The 11,816-nt window shown below is 36.6% G+C and overlaps 1 protein-coding gene across 1 annotated transcript in view; it reads left to right on the top strand.

Moving 5' to 3' along the window:
- The first annotated feature begins 569 nt into the window (after positions 1–569).
- Positions 570–11,816, top strand: part of LOC149796821 (PDF receptor-like) — a 33,758-nt gene continuing 22,511 nt past the window's right edge. Inside the window, exons 1-4 of the mRNA XM_089961464.1 lie at positions 570–3,375; positions 3,660–3,758; positions 4,134–4,378; positions 4,716–4,996. The gene's annotated coding sequence lies outside the window, so the exon portion shown is untranslated. The remainder of the gene's footprint in view (positions 3,376–3,659; positions 3,759–4,133; positions 4,379–4,715; positions 4,997–11,816) is intronic.

Here is an 11,816-nt window from a genome sequence, read left to right as displayed (position 1 = left end):
TTCTGCTTGTGGAGGTGTTGAGAAATCACGGTGATGTGGATTTAAAATAATATTAACCACTGTCAAGAGACTATCTTTTCCCCAGACTTAAACATACGCCCTGCTCAGTTGGTCCTTTTGGGTGGTAATCGCTCTGTTGTAAATTATTAAGTTGAATATAATTTAGATCTGGCAAAAGTCATTTAATAGCGAAACTTTAACAATGAGAGAACGTGTTCTACGCTTTTCTTGCCAAGGCTAGATAATTACAGGAGGGCTGTCTCGCTGTCTCGCTCAGTAAAAATACGTTTGTGCACAAGTTTCTTGGCGATGAACTTTTTTACTTGTAATCTGATAGGAAAGTGCCTATGACAAAAGTTGGTGTGAGTTCTCCTGAACCAACTTTTGTCACTGGCACTTTCTGCCAGATTATAAATAAAAAAAGTTATCACTTTAAAACGTGCACACATTTAGTAAAAACAAAGTTCCATTGTGAATTAAGACTACGAACTTGTGCAATGAATTCTATAAAGGTAAAAGGATGTTTTTGGCATGGTTCTATTTTTAGATATGACTGAATTCTCTGAGAATAGACTGAATCCCTGTCGTTCATTATGGTAAAGTAGAGGTGGCTAAAGAGAGCCCGAGGACCTCTCTATTTCGAGACGGAATTTTGGCGAAAAACCAAGTGGTGTTCCTTTTGGACAGTGTAGGCGTTAGTGAACTGGACGTCTCTTGCTTTAAAGGTCTGCTAGTGCACTCACACGACTTTCGTTTATATTATAAATGTAACCTTCACGAAGCGAGATTTATAGGTTACTACATTTGTATGGAAAAGTATGAACGAGTTTTTTGGATGGAATACTGCACGACCATGGGAGTGAAGTATATCCTTCCGACAAAACGAGTTCATATTTTCCCATACAAATGCAGTAACCTTTTTATTATATGCTCATTTTTTATTCTACCTAAGGCTTAATTATATAAACAAAATACACTACAAGAAACAACGTAAATGAATGTATGCCGCATGCCAAACTAAATACACAAGCGCATATTCATCATTACACAAATCAATGTTATTACTGCGCACGTAACTCCGCCCAGATAAATTTGAACTTAGTCGCGCGCTCGACATAACTTTCGAAAGAAAATGGGTGTCTAGTTAAAATTGAAATTTGGAGTCATATTGTGAATGAATGTGCATTGCAACAACTTTTCCATTTGATCTGGAATGAATAGATTTTGGTATTTTTCTCGATTCTAGGAAATTTCGTGATTATGGACTGGATTTGTATGTGACAATTCCACATGAAATACATGAGATTGAAGAAGCTAGGGAGAAGCGGGTTGACATCTGCAAATGTGTTTCTGTTTCTGTTATTGAATGTTTGAAACCATAATGTGGGAAAATATGAAGTCTTTCAATTGTAATTATCAAAAAGACGCTAAGTAATTTAATGCTTATCTCATTTTGAGTGCAGTAAGGAGGATGTAATTGCACTTATCATCAAAATTACAGTACCATTTCGAAATGTGTAATCCAGATTGAGAACCTATGACATGGCTCATGTAATTCGGATTTGCAGAATTAAGAAAATACATTTTGAGGAAATTCAGGATGTAAAACTGTAAGTATATTTTATTTTGCCATTTTTATCACCAGCTAAAGAAGAGAGTATATGACTTGTCACTTGTATGTTATTTGTAAGGACCTTATCTTGCGTTTGTTATATACTGTAGCTAGCCTAAATCCGAAACATTGTATCAACGCGGAATGTGCCAAAGCAGCTGGTATGTGGCAGTCCACGAAACATCTGTTTTAGTTCATTCAGAAACCAATTTAAACAACCACAACGTAAAGAGCCTCTTACGCGAGTGTACATGATTTGTGTACAAATCAAAAGTGCTGGCGTCTGCATCCATTGTTTGTTTTCAATAGAAAGTAGTTCCTTTATGCACGTGAATGCTATATGTACATTGTCGCGCGGGTTCAGTATCGGGTAATACTTCACGATTCTGACAATGTAAAGTTAACGGGGAAAAAATGAGCATATAATAAGTATAGGTATTATGTCATATACCTCATCATTAATGAAAATAATGACTACATAACATCGATTTTTTATCGTTGAAGACAAAACACTTCTAGCTGATTTCGCGCTCGGTAACTTCCGTAAGGCAAAGCGGAAGTGACGCAGTGTAGGGAACACAGCTTTCCAAATTTCATTGTAGTTACGTTGAACAAGTGGAACCGTGTGTGAAAACAATGGTAAAAAGGTGTATTGTTGGAGGATGTAGCAATGCAACACGAGAAGGAGTGAGTTTGCACTCATTTCCTACTAATCCTGTTTCAAGGAAACAATGGATTAAGCAGAACGAACGACAAGAAAAGACTGGACTGAACCGAATACTGACAGGCGAGATAGTCAACTTGTCTGTAGTGATCACTTCAGAGAAGACGATTTCGATTCCGCCTCTAAAATGACACTGTCATTTGGGATTAAGATCATTTGACGAATCCTGCCAAATTCAGTTCCAAATGTGTTTTCTCACCAGACAACCCAGAGTATATGCACACCAGATCAACAAAAATCAAGGGTTACGATAGGCCTAACAGCACGTAGCCAGACAGGAGCTTTTCAAAAGCGAGAGCGAGCAAGGGTAAAAAGTTTATTGATTTTAGCATGCTATATTATTTGTTGTCAAACCTACTCTCTTGCTGTCTGTGTGTGTGCAATGGTGCAAAGCCTAAATCAAAAGGATATATATTGCACCCCCCATCCGCATTGTTTGGACCTCACCCTAGAAAAAATTATTGTGGATGCCGCAGCTTGTTTCCTGTCTGTTGCTGTTTTCAACAATAATGATATATCACAAGTTTTCTTCTCATGCATAAATGGTGTGAATAGTTGGCGTATTGATTGTGTTTAATTGTAAAGACTAATTAGTTCTGAGGCTCTGGGAGTAAATTACCTTCCTTGTTTAGAGATACACAATTGTGTAAGTGGATCCTGGTCTAGGTCGGATTCATACCCACAACCCATTGATTGAAAATGTGAATAGTAATGTTTGTTCGATGTGGAAAATTCATTATTATTATTATTATTATTATTATTATTGTTATTCACATTGTGTACAGAATCATATAAGGTAATATAATAAGAATCTAGCCTTTAATATTGTTTATGATGCAAACTTCTAATGGTGCTCGATTTATTTGTATCATGTAGGTAGGTGTTGAAAGAGATTTTTCAGAACCAGCATCTAGAAGATAATGTACAAGATAGAACCCAAAAGACACCGATCACACAGTCTACAGTAGATGGTGTGACATATCCCGTTGTGCATATTGATGTCACCGAGAACTTTCCATGCATTGCCAGTGTTCAAATGGTTGGTATAGCTTCATATAATTTCATATGGCCTAATATATGATATCATACTAGTAAATCAATAAAGATATGTCATTATTTATTGCGGAAAAGCTCTGCAATCTGTTGGTTATATGTCAAACATTACGATCAGCCATAGTTTCTATAAATAATGAAAGAGGTCTGAGGCATTTGCTATTTATTGTTCAAACATACATAAAACTTAAAGTATGACGTCCTAATCTAATGCAAAAGTATTGTCTAGAATTTGCCAAACACATGTTTCATGTATTGCTTTTGTTTCAGGGACTAGACACACCATCATGCATTATTGCTGTTGAATGTCAGACTGACAGGATACTTAAGAGATTCAAGCATTAGTGAGAGGAAAACAAATTGATTTTGGTAATAATAATACGTATATAACTAGTTCCACAAATGAATGCACACTCCACTACAAGATATTTCATCTCATCAAGTTTAGTAATATATTTCATTCATGCTGTGCATGTGTACTGTTGTAATTCAGTGATGTAAAGTAACTCAATGTTATAATCTCACCATTAAAAATTAACAAGCAAATGACACAAGTAACATTTTATTAACTAAGTTCAGTATAATCGTGTAAGCAATTGTCTCAGTATACCAAGCACTTGTCCACTCTTTGTTACTGAACAATAATAATACACTGTTATTGATAAGCATATTCATGAGAATTACTCACCTCTGTGAAAACCATGATAATCAGTATACACATGTATGATATTTCACATTTCGCAGGTTGTCAGGTAAATGTCCGGCACGTACAGAGAAGGAACAAAGGCATTCAGTATTCTTAGACATCCCCATAGATAGTGAAATGGAAAACAAAATAGTTTTTATGAACCAGACACAGACCCTGAAAGTCATGTTCATGATATTGGTGATAAGTGTTCCATGATAAGGGAGTCCGATGATTCAATCGACAAACCAGATGAAAGTGACCCAGTGGATTCTAGCTTCAACTCAAATACCTCTGGAAAAGGGTAATGCAAATTGCATGACTTCAGCATGTATGAAATCATTACTGATTTGATGATGCTGTCAAATTCTTAATATTACTATTTAATCAAAACAAAGTCCTGGATTTTAATCAAAATAAAGTTGGTACAGATTTATATTTGTAGCACATATTCAAAATCATATTTTGTAGCAAAATAATTATACATTCAAATACTATTTACGTTTGTTAAAATGAATACCATTTTAACTTTTAATTCCTATTTACAATTATTTTTTTTATATAAAAATTTTCAGCGTGCGTATAGACAGTGGATGAAATTCTTCTTTCTTTAATTATGGTGGAAACATTTCTTCTTTCAGAATATGTTGAAGAGTTGATGGCAGCACTGGAGGAAATGGCCAGGAAACCAGTCAGTTGATAGTTACCACCATCTCTATGCAGCCAATCCCTGAGGCCAAACAAGTCGACGGCTGTCCAGGCTCTCACATCACGATTTGCAAGATAACTACAAGTGTTTGAAACCTGTGTATTTACCACCTTCCCTTGGGAACTTCTGTCTGATTGCATTTACTGCACAGGATAGCAAAGCAACTCGGATTTCACAACCAAGATATCCCCACCACCATCGTACCAGCTGCCTGTAAGTAGTGTATCTATTACGACTGAAAATAGAATATGCAACATATTTAAGACTTGAATAAAGTTATATTATGTCACATATTTTGGTTTTAACTTATTTACTTCAAGTTTTCTGAGTCAAGACCTTTAGCATAAAATTAGACTTTACTACGACCAATGGTAGGAAGCGAAATGAATCTAAAGTGAATAGGAACAGACAACAATATGTTTTAAATGTCACCGTGCAGAGTCTGTTCAAGAACTGAAATTATTGCTCAATTGAAGTTAGAGCTTTTCATGATAATTTATAGTATAACAGACAAATGATGTTAGCAAGGTTTATTCTTGAAATGTTTGGGTGAAAACTCCACATAAGATAAATGTCATTTTCTCAATGAAGGAGGGATTTTATGGATTTATGAGTGACTTTGTTCTATATTTATGTGTATATAGCAATCACCTTTCCCAAAAGGGACCTGATATTGGCGCCATAACTATTGTGAGAACATTTAGTCTATAACTGTTTAAGTACTCTGACAGATTTTCCTCGCGATTTCCACACTGCTGTCTGTAGGCATAGTATGATGCTTACAGGACATATTCATCCAAGCAAACTGTCAGAAATCCAGGATGATCAATGATTCAATCCATATTGAGCTCATCAGTCTTATCCAAAATCGCATTATTCTCTTTACAGCATCTACACTCTTCAACTGTTTCTTTATTACTGCAATTTCCACATGAACACCTGAATAAATCAATATACGTGGTAAGTACGCTCAAACATAATTATTGTGTTAGACAGCAAACTTGTAGCTCTTGTATTATTAAGTGGTAAGACTTTATTTGTTCCTTTTGTACCGCAATACTGAAATGCACATTTCATCAGAAATTATTATATTATTCTCATTTTTAGTTTCCCCATAAACCTTTATGCATTATTTTCCACTACTACTGTGCACCGTGCACCTTAACCGATATGGAAAAATATGCTGGCTAAGCATCTATCCATGGGGGATAGAAAAATGTATACCCATTAGTTGGATTAAAGGTACATTCAGGGTCTGCATTTCAGCGTGGTTTAAAAGAACAAACTTGAGTCATAAAATTAATAAACCATTTGTTTCTACACTCTCACAGTCCGAGTCTAAAGTGTTAAAATGTAACACCACTAGTTACTGATGAACCAAACTAAATGAAAATCTTCTCTGAAGACATCAAACAAGCTTTTGCTCAAATTCGTTTAATTCTCTTTTCATTATGAAATTTAAAATAACATTAACGAAAGAATAATAAGATTAGTAATAATTAGTAATAATTGCAATAATGATAATAGTAATTACCAGAATGTAGAGCCCAAGCGCTGCTCAGCTTGATCATGCACTATGTTCTCATCATGGCCTTGATCCTAGTCTCGTTCGGGCTGAAATTGATACTGCCTCACTTCATAGCAAGCATAATCTTCTTCAGATTCATAAGCTGGCCATCTTCAAGGGGTTCACCTTCCTCAAACGAGAAGATGACCATGACAAATTTGTCATAAATTCGCTAGTCTCGTCACTATCAGCCATTATCATTACATACGCAAAACTTGAGAGACTTTCCTACTGTGTGTCACTTCCGGAAATCCGATTTTTTTTCCCACCGGAAGCGAATTAATATTTCCTGAGCATTTTCAGTAAAACATCGATGTATGCTCAAATAATCTTAATTTTCTCCTTTGTGAGTTAAAACCGACATCTAAAATGCACATTTCTGGGTTATTTAGCGAAAAAAGAACATTATGATATATAATGTGTATTTGACTCTAGTAGACCTTTAAACAAGGATAATGATGTACATAATTCGATAGTCTTAAAAAATTCAAACAAAACCATGCACCTGGATTTTCGCACAGCGACCTTTGGCACCTTCACTCGTTCGAGGTAGTTCTGAGGTTAGACTGATTCCCTATCGCTCTTTCACGAAGCAAAGATAATATCTAATCAAGATTGAATTCAACCATGTTCATGTCTATGGTTGCTACACTTTAATAAGCGATATCTTATCTATTGTTTTTTTAAAATATTTTTTTTTTTAAATTTGCAAAGAAAATTTTAATGGGATTGCAATGGAATAATACTTATTCTGCATGGATGCAGGCTTTTAATGCCTCTGTTTCGATTAAATGTGATTGGTTACTTTTACTACTCACCATTTCGGTCAATAAATTAGTGGGTTTTTTTATGTTCACCTTCTCCATCAATAATGATTTATTGCTTAAAACTGAGTTAAAAGGAAATACAAATAAAACATGTTCCCGATATTTCTCTTTGCCTTCATATTTCTATATGTTCCACACATTTCTCTGTGGCCTCCATCAAACAGTTAGTTACTCATCAACTTTCTAATTTTCCTGTATTTTTGTGATTGTGAAGTGTTTCCCCTGCCAGTTGCTCATACAAATTATGAATGTAAATATTTTAATTCCAGCTTACATGTCTAAATGTACGTCATTCGTGGTAATATCATTAGACTGCAACGTTACTTTTATTGGCATCTGTAAGTTATCCCATGTCAAATTTCTCTGCCATTTTGTTGCTAATACTATTTTAGAATAGGATACATTAAATCGGTTCAGAATAAATCAATTAAAGTACATGCAGCATATGAGAACAGAATAGAAAGTGGATTTGAGAGACGGTGATGCCTTGTTAGACTTTTAGGCAATCAAACACCTTTGAATGACCTTTATTTAATTCCCAAATGTACTGCCAAAATGTTTAGAACTTAAAACAAATTAAACATGAAGTAAAATATTATCAACAACTACATTGCTATCATTAGTTAATAAGCATTAAAGAATGCTGTGTGCACCATTGCTGCGCGCTCTGCTATACAAGCGGAGTGTGTAGCAGTGGCAAATATGGGACGTGAAACCAGACTATTTTAGATGGTTTACAGTCAAAACGTACACAAACCGAAACGCACCCAAGTCAAAACGTACCCAGACCGAAACATACCCAAGCAAAAAACATACCCAAATTTAAATATTTAGTATTTTATTTTATTTCCTTTGCGTTCCATTTTTCTCTTGCGCAGTTTAGTCATACCAGCTCGAATCATCTGTAATAAAATATTTAGACGCATTAAAATCCGTGAATTCATACAAACTTTTAGATTAATCAGATCAGCTGAACTTGAAAAATTAAACACCTGCAATCCACTCAAATCCAGTGTAACACCTGCAATCCACTCAAATCCAGTGTATCATAATTATCATAAAAACCTCACTTGCATAATGTGCTCTTGCATCTATTTGCACGGAAGCCCTATAAAATGCAATTTTTACATTAATCAAATGTATCGCATACGGACAAGTGAACTGGAGCTATGTGCTGACTCGCATGAAGAAAAATCACCTAAATCCAGTTAAATTTATAGTGCTTCTGTTCTCGGTATTTTCGGCATTTTTTATCATGAGCATTTGATTATCAGAGTAACCGAGTATTTCTGATGATTCTAGTTGATATGACGAAAATGCGCAAGGGAAAAATTTACTGCAGTGGAAATCAAATAAAAAATACGAAATGGAAAAATGGAACGCAACACGAATAAAGACACAATGGAATTTATATTTGTGTTGTTATTTTTTAAAATTGTAAAACGACAAAAGATGTTATATCTTTATATATATATATATATATATATATATATATATATATATATATATATATATATATATATATATATATATATATATATATATATATATATATATATATATATATATATATATGTATATATATATATATATATCAGGCCGGTCAGTTTCATATGAAACACAATACATTATTTAAAGCGAGTGTCTGCCATGTTTTAATTTTAGGTTCATTTTGACTTGGGTATGTTTTGACTTGGGTACGTTCTGGCTAGCTTACATATTGACGTCGGTACGTTTCGGTTTGGGTACACCCCCCCCCCCCGTAATGTTTTAAAGAAACGCTCATTACTTCTTTATTTCCATAATTATGACAATAAAACAAAACAAAAAAGCTGTTAACTATGCAGCTGGAAGTAACTGATTTAATGCTTTTGTGTATTGCCAAAGCACATTGGTATCCACCGTCTTGAAAATCTCCACTGGTATTGGCCATTCAAAGCTGTGTGCCTGGCCTCGTGTGCGGAGCATCACGGGAGGCCAGTGTACCAAGCTAACCATTCGAGAACAAAATTGCTTTGGCTAGTGCCCGGACTAAATTTGCAAACCTGCGTCACAGGTAGGTAATTAGAAATATCTGTAGCTCCCGATTATTTAATCAATGACGTCATTCTGAATGACCTCGACTATTTCTGGAAGAATATATAATGCCTCGTATGTATGTCGGCTTAGTAATATAAGGCAAAATCTCCAGAACTTTAGGAAAAGAAACATGAGCCTAATCAGACTATTTCGGACTTTCCTATGATTGGATTGACTGTAGTATTAACGGATAAGTTAGACCGCTCCGGTGGCTTAGCGGTTAGAGCGTCCACCTCGGATACGGGAGGTCGTGCGTTCGATTCCCGGCCGAGTCATACCGAAGACTTACAAAAATGGTACTAACAGCTGCCTCACTAGGCGCTCAGCATTAAGAGGTTAGTGTTAGGACTGGTCGGCCTGGTGTTAGGATAATGTGACCGGGTGGACATCATGCTACATGTCTGCGGCAAACTGCCACATTGCAGATATCGTAACGATATGACTGAAAAATCGTTAAAGCTACCTTAAAAGTTCAACACACACACACACACACACATACACACACAGAAATAAGTTACGAATAAAAAAATAGTTACGTTGATTCGAAGCTTCTCGGTCAATCCTTATTTCGCAAATAGCTGAGGTAGTTTGTATGTCGGCACACTTTGGAGGTATGATTGACATCGATGTTTCTAAGGTCGCTCGAGAGGAATCAGGTCACAATATGTACTTCCAGTTCAGTACCCACGAATTTAGTTCTAGCCTATTTCAGAACATATTTTCCTCTCTCATTTTCGTGGTGATATAAAAGTTATATTTATGCATTTTTGGTAGGGATTTAAAGGTAATTGTTTATTCTTGAGAATATGAGCTCCGGGTGTGGTTGTCCGTGTGTATTTTGGAGACAGTGCACAGTGAGTAATAAGGCCTTGTTGATGATCCGGATGTGAAATCTGTGTTTTGTTTACATGCTGCTTTGTTGACAGTCCAGCCTCTCAAACAAATGCAGGTTAACCTTTGACAAGAACTTCACCTTGAAGTCATCTTTGAAGGTACTTTAGATTAACATATGATTTGTATTATTGTCACACATTGGAAAGGTCAGTATTGAGAAACAAATGTAGAGAACATATAGTAAATTTAATTGTGTTCTATGTCCGGTCAGTGCAGTATTGGAGTAAAGTTTAAATTGGTATAAAATCTTTATTATTACCGATAGGCACATTCAATTTTAATTTGTTATGAATATTGACTTTGAAAATATAAGAATGAAATTAAAAACCAAAAATTAATTTTTATTTTAAAACTCTAAATGAAATTTTTAGAAATCTCCCCCTTAATGCACATATATAACATTTTTGGAATGATATTAAATGATATCAGAATGTATATATTCCTACACCATATACAAGCTCCAATGTTGGTTATTTGTCACATTTTGTCAGAGAAAATATCTTTGTAAGTCAAAATGAGACCATTTTAAATACATGAAGACAAAATTCTATTTTGTATTGGCCATTCAAACTATTTATTAAGGGTTGTTGGCATCCGTTAGTCTCGAGAGACGATGGAACTGCGCCCATGAGAGATGTCCCGGTTGGTGGTTGTGCAGCGTCTGCTGTGGCTATGTAGTCCAATGCGGGAGTGGCAGTCCCTGCTGCACTTGCTGCACTTGAAGGTTGCGTCTGGTGTTGGTTGGAGCTGCTTCTTCTTCCTCTGCGATCGTCTTTCATCAGCTATCAAGCGTAGCTTGTCCTCTCCGGCTTTCAGACCAGTGATCAGAGCATGTCGCCAGCTTGATCTGTCTAGAGCGAGCTCTTCCCAGGTGTTGACATAGAAATCAAGGGCTTTCATGTCGTGCTTGCAGACATCCCTGAAGCGGAGATGTGGCCGTCCGATTGACCTTTTGCCAGAGGCGAGTTCCGAATAAAGAATGTCTTTGGGGATCCGTCCGTCATCCATCCGACGTACATGGCCCAGCCATCTGATGCGACGTTGGCGGAGGAGTGTGATCATGCTGGGAATCTTGGCACGCTCTAGCACCTCGTTGTTTGTTACTCGATCGCTCCAGGTGATCCCGAGTATGCGTCGGAGGCATCGCGTGTGAAAGGCGCTCAGTCTTTTCTCTTGTGAGGCATACAGAGTCCAGGTTTCACTGGCGTACATGAGAGTGCTTAGCACGCAGGCACGGTACACGGTGATCTTAGTGTTCAGGGTCAGCATGCTGTTGTTCCACACTCTCTGCGACAACCTGGAGATAGTTGTTGATGCCTTTCTGATCCGCTTGTTGAGCTCAGCATCGAGCGAGAGGTTGTTGGTGATGGCAGAGCCGAGGTACATGAACTGACTCACCACCTCAAGTTCGTAGTTGTTGATGATGATGCTTGAGGGGTCCGCGTCCTGAACCATCACGTTTGTTTTCTTTAGGCTTATGGTTAACCCAAACTCATCGCATGCTTTAGCAAAGCGGGCCATCAGGCGCTGAAGCTCAGCTTCTGTGTGGGTGGCTAGAGCAGCATCGTCTGTGAAGAGCATGTCCCTGATGGTTACTTCACGCACTTTGCTCTTTGCTTCAGTCGTACCAGGTTGAACAGTCTGCCGTCTGATCGCGTGTGCAGGT

The sequence above is a fragment of the Sinohyriopsis cumingii genome, chromosome 6, assembly GCF_028554795.1.
Source record: "Sinohyriopsis cumingii isolate HCF-2022 chromosome 6, ASM2855479v2, whole genome shotgun sequence".
Taxonomy (NCBI): Eukaryota; Metazoa; Mollusca; class Bivalvia; order Unionida; family Unionidae; genus Sinohyriopsis; species Sinohyriopsis cumingii.
Note: the sequence above shows the minus strand (reverse complement) of the source record. Positions and strands in the feature narration are given on the sequence as shown.